This window comes from Heptranchias perlo, unplaced genomic scaffold, assembly GCF_035084215.1.
Source record: "Heptranchias perlo isolate sHepPer1 unplaced genomic scaffold, sHepPer1.hap1 HAP1_SCAFFOLD_65, whole genome shotgun sequence".
Taxonomy (NCBI): domain Eukaryota; kingdom Metazoa; phylum Chordata; class Chondrichthyes; order Hexanchiformes; family Hexanchidae; genus Heptranchias; species Heptranchias perlo.
This window is the reverse complement of record NW_027139677.1, coordinates 2,464,120-2,479,428: the sequence shown is the minus strand read 5'-3', so window position 1 is coordinate 2,479,428 and position 15,309 is coordinate 2,464,120. Positions and strand designations below refer to the sequence as shown.

The 15,309-nt window shown below is 30.0% G+C and overlaps 1 pseudogene; it reads left to right on the top strand.

Annotated features, from left to right (window-relative positions):
* Positions 1–396: 396 nt before the first annotated feature.
* Positions 397–15,309, top strand: part of LOC137318134 (beta-1,3-galactosyl-O-glycosyl-glycoprotein beta-1,6-N-acetylglucosaminyltransferase 3-like) — a 122,806-nt pseudogene continuing 107,893 nt past the window's right edge.

Sequence of the window (15,309 nt, the reverse complement as noted above, 5' to 3'; positions counted from 1 at the left end):
TCGATGAGCAGATTATTGGTGAGTAAGTGCCGCTTGATAGCACTGTCGACGAATCCTTCCATCACTTTGCTAACGATTGAGAGTAGTCTGATGTGGCGTTAATTCGCCGGATTGGATTTGTCCTGCTTTTTGTGGATAGGACATACCTGGGCAATTTTGTAATAATACAGACAAGGTGCTGCAGTCCAAGGATGAATTCAACATGCAGTTCAACACCTGAAGTTTCCTTAAAGATTAGATGTTACATATACTCACGGCCAACAAACCGACATTACAAAGGATGGTTTGCTGCAGAAGATACAAACATTACATTCGGGTGAGTTCAACGCTCCAGATGGCTCTCTTCCTCATCTCCCACCTCACAGACCTATGCTCATGTTTTTAAGCTTAGTCGAAATGCCAGTACAGCAGATCCTGCATGGCCCTTCTCCGGCTTTCGGTACTATCTCTCATCAGCATGCTCCGAGGCCTGTTAAATATTATGTCCCCAACGTTGCACAAAAAACACTGGTTTGAAAGGATTCAGAAGGGAACTGAGTCTCCAGTTGGGAGTACTAAAGCGAATATAAATGTAAACGTGTCAGCTGGCCTCTGGGAATGCTGTAGTAAAATTTTCTGCAGCTATTGTACTGTTAGTTGTATCTGCAATCTTTAATTCTAATATTAAACTACATAAATTCATATAAAATTGAATATAAAGTAAGTGATTCTTTTGCGTAAAATGTTTTTCTTAACTATTCCTCAATTGTAATCTCTAACAGTTGGACAATAGAGATGCTCAAAATTTCCCTCGATATGTTGCGATGAACAGGAGTAAATGGGTCTTTTTCTAGGTGGCAGGCGGTGACTAGTGGGGGACCGCAAGGATCACTGCTTGGGCCCCAGCAATTCACAAATTATATCGATGATTTGGATGAGGGAACCAAATGTAATATTTCCAAGTTTGGCGACGATAAAAAAACGAGGTGGGATTGTTAGTTGTTAGTTGGACGCACAGAGTCTTCAAGTCGATTCAGACAAGTTGAGTGAGTGGGCAAATACATGGCAGATGCAGTATAATGTGGATAAATGTGAAATTATCCACTTTGGAACGAAAAACAGAAAGGCAGGTTATTAAATAAATGGTGTCGATTGGGAAATGTTAATGTACAAAGGGACCTGGGTGTCCTTGCACACCACTCACTGAAAGCAAACATAGAAGTTACAACATGGAAACAGGCCCTTCGGCCCAACATGTCCATGTCGCCCAGTTTATACCACTAAGCTAGTCCCAATTGCCTGCACTTGGCCCATATCCCTCGATACCCATCTTACCCATGTAACTGTCCAAATGCTTTTTAAAAGACAAAATTGTACCCGCCTCTACTACTGCCTCTGGCAGCTCGTTCCAGACACTCACCACCCTTTGAGTGAAAAAATTGCCCCTCTGGATCCTTTTGTATCTCTCCCCTCTCACCTTAAATCTGTGCCCCCTCGTTATAGACTCCCCTACCTTTGGGAAAAGATTTTGACTATCGACCTTATCTATGCCCCTCATTATTTTATAGACTTCTATAAGATCACCCCTTAACCTCCTACTCTCCAGGGAATAAAGTCCCAGTCTGTCTAACCTCTCCCTGTAAGTCAAACCATCAAGTCCCGGTAGCATCCTAGTAAATCTTTTCTGCACTCTTTCTAGTTTAATAATATCCTTTCTATAATAGGGTGACCAGAACTGTACACAGTACTCCAAGTGTGGCCTCACCAATGCCCTGTACAACTTCAACAAGACATCCCAACTCCTGCATTCAATGTTCTGTCCAATGAAACCAAGCATGCTGAATGCCTTCTTCACCACCCTATCCACCTGTGACTCCACTTTCAAGGAGCTATGAATCTGTACTCCTAGATCTCTTTGTTCGATAACTCTCCCCAACGCCCTACCATTAACGGAGTAGGTCCTGGCCCGATTCGATCTACCAAAATGCATCACCTCACATTTATCTAAATTAAACTCCATCTGCCATTCATCGGCCCACTGGCCCAATTTATCAAGATCCCGTTGCAATCCTAGATAACCTTCTTCACTGTCCACAATGCCACCAATCTTGGTGTCATCTGCAAACTTACTAACCATGCCTCCTAAATTCTCATCCAAATCATTAATATAAATAACAAATAACAGCGGACCCAGCACCTATCCCTGAGGCACACCGCTGGACACAGGCATCCAGTTTGAAAAACAACCCTCGACAACCACCCTCTGTCTTCTGTCGTCAAGCCAATTTTGTATCCAATTGGCTACCTCACCTTGGATCCCATGAGATTTAACCTTATGTAACAACCTACCATGCGGTACCTTGTCAAATGCTTTGCTGAAGTCCATGTCGACCACGTCTACTGCACAGCCCTCATCTATCTTCTTGGTTACCCCTTCAAAAAACTCAATCAAATTCGTGAGACATGATTTTCCTCTCACAAAACCATGCTGACTGTTCCTAATTAGTCCCTGCCTCTCCAAATGCCTGTAGATTCTGTCCCTCAGAATACCCTCTAACAACTTACCCACTACAGATGTCAGGCTCACTGGTCTGTAGTTCCCAGGCTTTTCCCTGCCGCCCTTCTTAAACAAAGGCACAACATTTGCTACCCTCCAATCTTCAGGCACCTCACCTGTAGCGGTGGATGATTCAAATATCTCTGCTAGGGGACCCGCAATTTCCTCCCTAACCTCCCATAACGTCCTGGGATACATTTCATCAGGTCCCGGAGATTTATCTACCTTGATGCGCGTTAAGACTTCCAGCACCTCCCTCTCTGTAATATGTACACTCCTCAAGACATCACTATTTATTTCCCCAAGTTCCCTAACATCCATGCCTTTCTCAACCGTAAATACCGATGTGAAATATTCATTCAGGATCTCACCCATCTCTTGTGGTTCCGCACATAGATGACCTTGTTGATCCTTAAGAGGCCCTACTCTCTCCCTAGTTACCCTTTTGCCCTTTATGTATTTGTAGAAGCTCTTTGGATTCACCTTTGCCTGATCTGCCAAAGCAATCTCATATCCCCTTTTTGCCCTCCTGATTTCTCTCTTAACTCTACTCCGGCAATCTCTATACTCTTCAAGGGATCCACTTGATCCCAGCTGCCTATGCATGTCATATGCCTCCTTCTTATTTTTGACTAGTGCCTCAATCTCCCGAGTCATCCAAGGTTCCCTACTTCTACCAGCCTTGCCCTTCACTTTATAAGGAATGTGCTTACCCTGAACCCTGGTTAACACACTTTTGAAAGCCTCCCACTTACCAGACGTCCCTTTGCCTGCCAACAGACTCTCCCAATCAACTTCTGAAAGTTCCTGTCTAATACCATCAAAATTGGCCTTTCCCCAATTTAGAATTTTAACTTTTGGGCCAGACCTATCCTTCTCCATATGCAGGTGCAGCAAGCAGTTAGGAAGGCAAATATACTGGGAGACTCAGGAGTGAAACTAGTCTCTGCGGCTCTGAGGAACCCGGACTGTAAAATAGAGAAAATGGGGTAAGTGTGAGGTTGTGTTTATAATAACTGGGCGAATGACACTGCACATTATTAGTATCAGTAATATAAAGAATTACAAAGAATGTACAGAACAAAAAAAGGCTATCCAATGTTTGTTCTCCACGCCAGCCTCCTCCCAGCCTTCTTCATCTCACGATCACCACATCCTTCGAATTCCTTCACCCGTGTGTTCATCGAGCTTCCTAATAAATGCATCTATGCTCGTCGCCTCAACTACTCCTTGTGATAGCGAGTTCCACTTTCTTACCACTCTCTGGGTGAAGAAGATTATTCAGAGTCATGCCGTTATTAATAAACACTGTACATTATTATCAGTAATAGTGCTCTTAATAAATACAGCACATTATTGTCAGTAATAGTGTTCTTAATAAATGCTGCACATTATTTTCAGTAATAGTGTTCTTTATTAAATACTGCACATTATTATCATTAATAGTGTTCTGAATAAATACTGCACAATATTGTCAGTAATAGTGTTTTTAATAAACACTGTACATTAATATCAGTAATAGTGTTCTTAATAAATACTGCTCACTATTATCAGTAATATTGTTCCTAATAAACACTGTACATTATTATCAGTAATAGTGTTCTCAATAAATACTGCACATTATTATCAGTAATAGTGTTCTTAATAAATACAGCACATATTATCAGTAATAGTGCTCTTAATAAATATTGCACATTATTATCAGCAATGCTGTTCTTAATAAATACTGCACATTATTATCAGTAATACTGTTCTTAATAAATACTGCACATTATTATCAGTAATACTGTTCTTAATAAATACTGCACATTATTTTCAGTAATAGTGTTCTTAATAAATACAGCACATATTATCAATAATAGTGCTCTTAATAAATACTGCACATTATTATCAGTAATAGTGTTCGTAATAAATACTGCGCATTATTATCAGTAATAGTGTTTTTAATAAATACAGCACATTATTATCAGTAATAGTGCTCTTAATAAATACTGAACATTATTATCAGTAACAGTGCTTTTAATAAACACAGCACATTATTATCAGTAATAGATCTCTTAGTAAATATAGCACATTATTATCAGTAATAGTGCTCTTAATAAATACTGCACATTATTGTCAGTAATAGTGGTCTTAATAAATACTGCACATTATTATCAGTAATAGTGTTCTTAATAAATACTGCACAATACTATCGGTAATAGTGTTCTTAATAAATACTACACATTATTATCAGTAATAGTGTTCTTAATAAATACTGTACATTATTATCAGTAATAGTGTTCATAATAAACAATGTACATTATTATCAGTAATAGTGTTATTAATAAACACTACATTATCAGTAATAGTGCTCTTAATAAATACTGCATATTATTATTAGTAATAGTGTTCTTAATGAACAATGTACATTATTATCAGTAATAGTGCTCTCAATGAATACTGCACATTATTATCAACAATAGTGTTCTTAATAAACATTGCACATTATTATCAGAAATAGTGTTCTTAAAAAAAATGTACATTATTATCAGTAATAGCGTTCTTAATAAACACTGTACATTATTATCAGTAATAGTGTTCTTAATTAATACAGCACATTATTATCAGTAATAGTGTTCTTAATTAATACAGCACGTTATTATCAGTAATACCTTTCTTAATAAATATTGCACATTATTATCAGCAATGCTGTTCTTAATAAATACTGCACATTATTAGCAGTAATACTGTTCTTAATAAATACTGCACATTATTATCAGTAATACTGATCATAATTAATACTGCACATTATTATCAGTAATAGTGTTCTTAATAAATACTGCGCATTATTATCAGTAATAGTGTTTTTAATAAATACAGCACATTATTATCAGTAATAGTACTCTTAATAAAAACTGAACACTATTATCAGTAATAGTGTTTTTAATAAATATAGCACATTATTATCAGTAATAGTGCTTTTAATAAATACAGCACATTATTATCAGTAATAATGTTCTTAATAAATACTGCACATTATTATCCGTAATAGTTGTCTTAATAAATACTGCACATTATTAGCAGTAATCGATCTCTTAGTAAATACAGCACATTATTATCAGTAATAGTGCTCTTAATAAATACTGCACATTATTATCCGTAATAGTTGTCTTAATAAATACTGCACATTATTATCAGTAATTGTGTTCTTAATAAATACTGCACATTATTATCAGTAATAGTGCTCTCAATGAATACTGCACATTATTATCAGTAATAGTTTTCTCAATAAATCCTGCATATTATTATCAGTAATAGTGTTCTTAATGAACAATGTACATTATTATCAGTAATTGTGTTCTTTATTAAATACTGCACATTATTATCAGTAATAGTGTTCTTAATAAACAATGTACATTATTATCAGTAATAGTGTTATTAATAAACACTACATTATTATCAGTAATAGTGTTCTTAATAAATACTGCACATTATTATCAGTAATAGTGTTCTTAATGAACAATGTACATTATTATCAGTAATAGTGCTCTCAATAAATACTGCACATTATTATCAGCAATCGTGTTCTTAATAAACACTGCACATTATTATCAGTAATAGTGCTCTTAATAAATACAGCACATTATTATCAGTAATAATGTTCTTAACAAATACAGATCATTATTATCAGTAATAGATCTCTTCGTAAATACAGCACATTATTATCAGTAATAGTGCTCTTAATAAACACTGCACATTATTATCAGTAATACTGGTCTTAATAAATTCTGCACATTATTATCAGTAATAGTGTTCTTAATAAATACTGCACATTATTACAAGTAATGGTGTTCTTTATTAAATACTGCACATTATTATCAGTAATCGTGTTCGTAATAAACACTGCACATTATAATCAGTAATCGTGTTCTTAATAAACAATGTACATTATTATCAGTAATAGTGTTCTTAATTAACACAACATTATCATTAATAGTGCTCTTAATAAATACTGCATATTATTATCATTAATAGTGTTCTTAATGAACAATGTACATTATTATCAGTAATAGTGCTCTCAATGAATACTGCACATTATTATCAGCAATAGTGTTCTTAATAAACATTGCACATTATTATCAGTAATAGTGTTCTTAATAAATAAAGCACATTATTAGCAGTAATAGTGTTCTTAATAAACAATGTACATTATTATCAGTAATAGTGTTCTTAATAAACACTGCACATTAATATCAGTAATAGTGTTCTTAATAAACAATGTACATTATTATCAGTAATAGTGTTATTAATAAACACTACATTATTATCAGTAATAGTGTTCTTAATAAATACTGCACATTATTATCAGTAATAGTGTTCTTAATGAACAATGTACATTAGTATCAGTAATAGTGCTCTCAATAAATACTGCAAAATATTATCAGCAATAGTGTTCTTAATAAACATTGCACATTATTATCAGTAATAGTGTTCCTAATAAATAAAGCACATTATTAGCAGTAATAGTGTTCTTAATAAACAATATACATTATTATCAGTAATAGTGTTCTGAATAAATACTGCACAATATTGTCAGTAATAGTGTATTTAATAAATACTGCACACTATTATCAGTAATAGTGTGCTTAATTAATACAGCAAATTATTATCAGTAATAGTTTTCTTAATAAATACAGCACATATTATCAGTAATAGTGCTCTTAATAAATACTGCACATTATTATCAGTAATAGTGTTTTTAATAAATACAGCACATTATTAACAATAATGATGCTCTTAATAAATTCTGAACATTATTATCCGTGAAAGTGTTTTTAAAACATAAAGCACATTATTATCAGTAATAGTTTTCTTAATAAATACAGCACATTATTATCAGTACTAATGTTCTTAATAAATACTGCACGTTATTATCAGTAATAGTGCTCTTAATAAATACAGAACATTATTATCAGTAATAGTGGTCTTAATAAATACTGTACATTATTATCAGTAATAGCGTTCTTAATAAATACTGCACGTTATTATCAGTAATAGTGTTCTTAATTAATACTGCACATTATTATCAGTAATAGTGCTCTTAATAAATACTGCACATTATTAGCAGTATTAGTGTTCTTAATAAATTCTGTACATTATTATCAATAATAGTGTTCTTAATAAACAGTGCACATTATTATCAGTAATAGTGATCTTAATGAACAATGTACATTATCATCAGTAATAGTGCTATTAATAAACACTACATTATTATCAGTAATAGTGTTCTCAATAAATACTGCACATTATTATCAGTAATAGTGTTCTTAATGAACAACGTACATTATTATGAGTAATAGTTTTATCAATAAACACTATATTATTATCAGTAATAGTGCTCTCAATAAATACTGCACAATATTATCAGCAATAGTGTTCTTAATAAACACTGCACATTATTATCAGTAATAGTGTTCTTAATAAATACAGCACATTATTATCAGTAATAGTGTTCTGAATAAATACTGCACAATATTGTCAGTAATAGTGTTCTTAATAAATACTGCACACTATTATCAGTAATAGTGTGCTTAATTAATACAGCAAATTATTAACAGTAATAGTGTTCTTAATAAATACCGCACATATTATCAGTAATAGTGCTCTGAATAAATACTGCACATGATTATCAGTAATCGTGTTCTTAATAAATACTGCACATTATTATCAGTAATGGTGCTATAAATAAATACAGCACAATATTAACAGTAGTAATGCTCTGAATAAATGCTGAACATTATTATCCGTAAAAGTGTTTTTAAAACATAAAGCACATTATTATCAGTAATAGTGGTCTTAATAAATACAGCACAATATTATCAGTACTAATGTTCTTAATAAATACTGCACATTATTATCAGTAATAGTGTTCTGAATCAATATTGCACATTATTATCAGCAATAGTGTATTAATAAATACTGCACGTTATTATAAGTAAAAGTGTTCTTAATAAATACTGCACATTATTATCAGTAATAGTGTTCTTTATAAATACTGCACATGATTATCAGTAATAGCGTTCTTTATAAATACTGTACATTATTATCAGTAATAGTGCTCTTAATAAATACTGCACATTATTATCAGTAATAGTGCTCTTAATAAACACTGCACATTATTATCAGTAATAGTGGTCTTAATAAATACTGCACATTATTATCAGTAATAGTGTTCTTAATAAATACTGCATATTATTATCAGTAATGGTGTTCTTTATTAAATAATGCATATTATTATCAGTAATAGTGTTCTTAATAAATACTGCACATTATTATCAGTAATAGTGTTCTTATTAAATACAGCACATTATTATCAGTAATACTGCTATTAATAAATACTGCACATTATTATCAGTAATAGTGTTCTCAATAAATACTGCATATTATTTTCAGGAAAAGTGTTCCTAATAAACACTGTACATTATTATCAGTAATAGCGTTCTTAATAAATACTGCAAGTTATTATCAGTAATAGTGTTCTGAATAAATACTGCACAATATTGTCAGTAATAGTGCTCTTAATAAATACTGCACATTATTATCAGTAATATTGTTCTTAATAAATACTGCACATTATTATCAGTAATAGTGTTATAAATAAATACAGCACATTATTAACAGTAATAATGCTCTGAATAAATGCTGAACATTATTATCCGTAAAAGTGTTTTTAAAACATAAAGCACATTATTATCAGTAATAGAGCTCTTAATAAATACAGCACATTATTATCAGTACTAATGTTCTTAATAAATACTGCACGTTATTATCAGTAATAGTGCTCTTAATAAATACAGCACATTATTATCAGTAATAGCGTTCTTAATAAATACTGCACGTTATTATCAGGAATAGTTTTCTTAATGAATACTGCACATTATTATCAGTAATATTGTTCTGAATCAATACTGTACATTATTATCAGCAATAGTGTACTTAATAAATACTGCACGTTATTATCAGTAAAAGTGTTCTTAATAAATACTGCACATGATTATCAGTAATAGCGTTCTTTATAAATACTGTACATTAATATCAGTGATAGTGCTCTTAATAAATACTGCACATTATTATCAGTAATAGTGCTCTTAATAAACACTGCACATTATTATCAGTAATAGTGGTCTTAATAAATACTGCACATTATTATCAGTAATAGTGTTCTTAATAAATACTGCATATTATTATCAGTAATGGTGTTCTTTATTTAATAATGCATATTATTATCAGTAATAGTGTTCTTAATAAATAAAGCACATTATTATCAGTAATAGTGTTCTCAATAAATACTGCATATTATTTTCAGTAATAGTGTTCTTAATAAATACTGCACGTTATTATCAGTAATAGTGTTCTTAATGAATACTGCACATTAATTGCAGTAATAGTGTTCTTATCAATACTGCACATTATTATCAGCCATAGTGTTCTTCACAAATACTGCACACTATTATCAGTAATAGTGTGCTTAATTAATACAGCAAATTATTAACAGTAATAGTGTTCTTAATAAATACAGCACATATTATCAGTAATAGTGCTCTTAATAAATACTGCACATTATTATCAGTAATAGTGTTCTTAATAAATACTGCACATTATTATCAGTAATAGTGTTATAAATAAATACAGCACATTATTAACAGTAATAATGCTCTGAATAAATGCTGAACATTATTATCCGTAAAAGTGTTTTTAAAACATAAAGCACATTATTATTAGTAATTGTGCTCTTAATAAATACAGCACATTATTATCAGTACTAATGTTCTTAATAAATACTGCACGTTATTATCAGTAATAGTGCTCTTAATAAATACAGCAAATTATTATCAGTAATACTGCTCTTAATAAATACTGTACATTATTATCAGTAATAGCGTTCTTAATAAATACTGCACGTTATTATCAGTAATAGTTTTCTTAATGAATACTGCACATTATTATCAGTAATATTGTTCTGAATCAATACTGCACATTATTATCAGCAATAGTGTACTTAATAAATAGTGCACATGATTATCAGTAATAGTGTTCTTTATAAATACTGTACATTATTATCAGTAATGGTGTTCTTTATTAAATAATGCATATTATTATCAGTAATAGTGCTCTTAATAAACACTGCACATTATGATCAGTAATAGTGGTCTTAATAAATACTGCACATTATTATCAGTAATAGTGTTCTTAATAAATACTGCATATTATTATCAGTAATGGTGTTCTTTATTAAATAATGCATATTATTATCAGTAATAGTGTTCTTAATAAATACTGCACATTATTATCAGTAATAGTGTTCTTAATAAATACAGCACATTATTATCAGTAATACTGCTCTTAATAAATACTGCACATTATTATCAGTAATAGTGTTCTCAATAAATACTGCATATTATTTTCAGCAATAGTGTTCCTAATAAACACTGTACATTATTATAAGTAATAGCGTTCTTGATAAATACTGCACGTTATTATCAGTAATAATGTTCTTAATGAATACTGCACATTAATTGCAGTAATAGTGTTCTTATCAATACTGCACATTATTATCAGCCATAGTGTTCTTTATAAATACTGCACATTATTATCAGTAATAGTGTTCTTAATAAATACAACACATTATTATCAGTAATAGTGTTCTGAATAAATACTGCACAATATTGTCAGTAATAGTGTTCTTAATAAATACTGCACACTATTATCAGTAATAGTGTGCTTAATTAATACAGCAAATTATTAAAAGTAATAGTGTTCTTAATAAATACAGCACATATTATCAGTAATAGTGCTCTTAATAAATACTGCACATTATTATCAGTAATAGTGTTCTTCACAAATACTGTACATTATTATCAGTAATAGTGTTCTTAATAAATACTGCACATTATTATCAGTAATAGTGTTCTTAATAAATACAGCACATTATTATCAGTAATACTGCTCTTAATAAATACTGCACATTATTATCAGTAATAGTGTTCTCAATAAATACTGCATATTATTTTCAGTAATAGTGTTCCTAATAAACACTGTACATTATTATCAGTAATAGCATTCTTAATAAATACTGCACGTTATTATCAGTAATAGTGTTCTTAATGATTACTGCACATTAATTGCAGTAATAGTGTTCTTATCAATACTGCACATTATTATCAGCCATAGTGTTCTTCATAAATACTGCACATTATTATCAGTAATAGTGCTCTTAATAAATACAGCACATTATTATCAGTAATAGTGTTCTGAATAAATACTGCACAATATTGTCAGTAATAGTGTTCTTAATAAATACTGCACATTATTATCAGTAATAGTGTTCTTAATAAATACTGCATATTATTATCAGTAATCGTGTTCTTTATTTAATAATGCATATTATTATCAGTAATAGTGTTCTTAATAAATACAGCACATTATTATCAGTAATAGTGTTCTTAATAAATACTGCACACTATTATCAGAAATAGTGTGCTTAATTAATACAGCAAATTATTAACAGTAATAGTGTTCTTAATAAATACAGCACATATTATCAGCAATAGTGCTCTTAATAAATACTGCACATTATTATCAGTAATAGTGTTCTTAATAAATACTGCACATTATTATCAGTAATAGTGTTATAAATAAATACAGCACATTATTAACAGTAATAATGCTCTGAATAAATGCTGAACATTATTATCTGTAAAAGTGTTCTTAATAAATACTGCACATTATTATCAGTAATAGTGTTCTTTATAAATACTGCACATGATTATCAGTAATAGTGTTCTTTATAAATACTGCACATGATTATCAGTTATAGCGTTCTTTATAAATACTGTACATTATTATCAGTGATAGTGCTCTTAATAAATACTGCACATTATTATCAGTAATATTGCTCTTAATAAACACTGCACATTATTATCAGTGATAGTGGTCTTAATAAACACTGCACATTATTATCAGTAATAGTGTTCTTAATAAATACTGCATATTATTATCAGTAATGGTGTTCTTTATTTAATAATGCATATTATTATCAGTAATAGTGTTCTTAATAAATACAGCACATTATTATCAGTAATAGTGTTCTCAATAAATACTGCATATTAATTTCAGTAAGTGTTCCAAATAAACACTGTACATTATTATCAGTAATAGCGTTCTTAATAAATACTGCACGTTATTATCAGTAATAATGTTCTTAATGAATACTGCACATTAATTGCAGTAATAGTGTTCTTATCAATACTGCACATTATTATCAGCCATAGTGTTCTTCATAAATACTGCACACTATTATCAGTAATACTGTGCTTAATTAATACAGCAAATTATTAACAGTAATAGTGTTCTTAATAAATACAGCACATATTATCAGTAATAGTGTTCTTAATAAATACTGCACATTATTATCAGTAATAGTGTTCTTAATAAATACTGCACATTGTATCAGTAATAGTGTTATAAATAAATACAGCACATTATTAACAGTAATAATGCTCTGAATAAATTCTGAACATTATTATCCGTAGAAGTGTTTTTAAAACATAAAGCACATTATCATCAGTAATAGTGCTCTTAATAAATACAGCACATTATTATCAGTACTGATGTTCTTATTAAATACTGCACGTTATTATCAGTAATAGTGCTCTTAATAAACACTGTACATTATTATCAGTAATAGCGTTCTTAATAAACACTGCACGTTATTATCAGTAATAGTGTTCTTAATGAATACTGCACATTAATTGCAGTAATAGTGTTCTTATCAATACCGCACATTATTATCAGCCATAGTGTTCTTATCAATACCGCACATTATTATCAGCCATAGTGTTCTTCATAAATACTGCACATTATTATCAGTAATACTGCTCTTAATAAATACTGTACATTATTATCAGTAATAGCGTTCTTAATAAATACTGCACATTATTATCAGTAATAGTGTTCTTTATAAATACTGCACACGATTATCAGTGACAGCGTTCTTTATAAATACTGTACATTAATATCAGTGATAGTGCTCTTAATAAATACTGCACATTATTATCAGCAATAGTGTACTTAATAAATACTGCACGTTATTATCAGTAAAAGTGTTCTTAATAAATACTGCACATTATTATCAGTAATAGTGATCTTTATAAATACTGCACATGATTATCAGTAATAGCGTTCTTTATAAATACTGTACATTATTATCAGTGATAGTGCTCTTAATAAATACTGCACATTATTATCAGTAATAGTGCTCTTAATAAACACTGCACATTATTATCAGTAATAGTGATATTTATAAATACTGCACATTATTATCAGTAATAGTGTTCTTAATAAATACTGCATATTATTATCAGTAATGGTGTTCTTTATTAAATAATGCATATTATTATCAGTAATAGTGTTCTTAATAAATACTGCACATTATTATCAGTAATAGTGTTCTTAATAAATACAGCACATTATTATCAGTAATAGTGTTCTCAATAAATACTGCACATTATTTTCAGCAATAGTGTTCCTAATGAACACTGTACATTATTATCAGTAATAGCGTTCTTAATAAATACTGCACGTTATTATCAGTAATAGTTTTCTTAATGAATACTGCACATTATTATCAGTAATATTGTTCTGAATCAATACTGCACATTATTATCAGCAATAGTGTACTTAATAAATACTGCACATGATTATCAGTAATAGTGTTCTTTATAAATACTGTACATTATTATCAGTGATAGTGCTCTTAATAAACACTGCACATTATTATCAGTAATAGTGCTCTTAATAAACACTGCACATTATTATCAGTAATAGTGGTCTTAATAAATACTGCACATTATTATCAGTAATAGTGTTCTTAATAAATACTGCATATTATTATCAGTAATGGTGTTCTTTATTAAATAATGCATATTATTATCAGTAATAGTGTTCTTAATAAATACTGCACATTATTATCAGTAATAGTGTTCTTAATAAATACAGCACATTATTATCAGTAATACTGCTCTTAATAAATACTGCACATTATTTTCAGTAATAGTGTTCTCAATAAATACTGCATATTATTTTCGCAATAGTGTTCCTAATAAACACTGTACATTATTATCAGTAATAGCGTTCTTAATAAATACTGCACATTATTATCAGTAATAGTGTTCTTAATGAACAATGTACATTATTATCAGTAATAGTGCTCTCAATAAATACTGCACATTATTATCAGCAATCGTGTTCTTAATAAACACTGCACATTATTATCAGTAATAGTGCTCTTAATAAATACAGCACATTATTATCAGTAATAATGTTCTTAACAAATACAGATCATTATTATCAGTAATAGATCTCTTCGTAAATACAGCACATTATTATCAGTAATAGTGCTCTTAATAAACACTGCACATTATTATCAGTAATACTGGTCTTAATAAATTCTGCACATTATTATCAGTAATAGTGTTCTTAATAAATACTGCACATTATTACAAGTAATGGTGTTCTTTATTAAATACTGCACATTATTATCAGTAATCGTGTTCGTAATAAACACTGCACATTATAATCAGTAATCGTGTTCTTAATAAACAATGTACATTATTATCAGTAATAGTGTTCTTAATTAACACAACATTATCATTAATAGTGCTCTTAATAAATACTGCATATTATTATCATTAATAGTGTTCTTAATGAACAATGTACATTATTATCAGTAA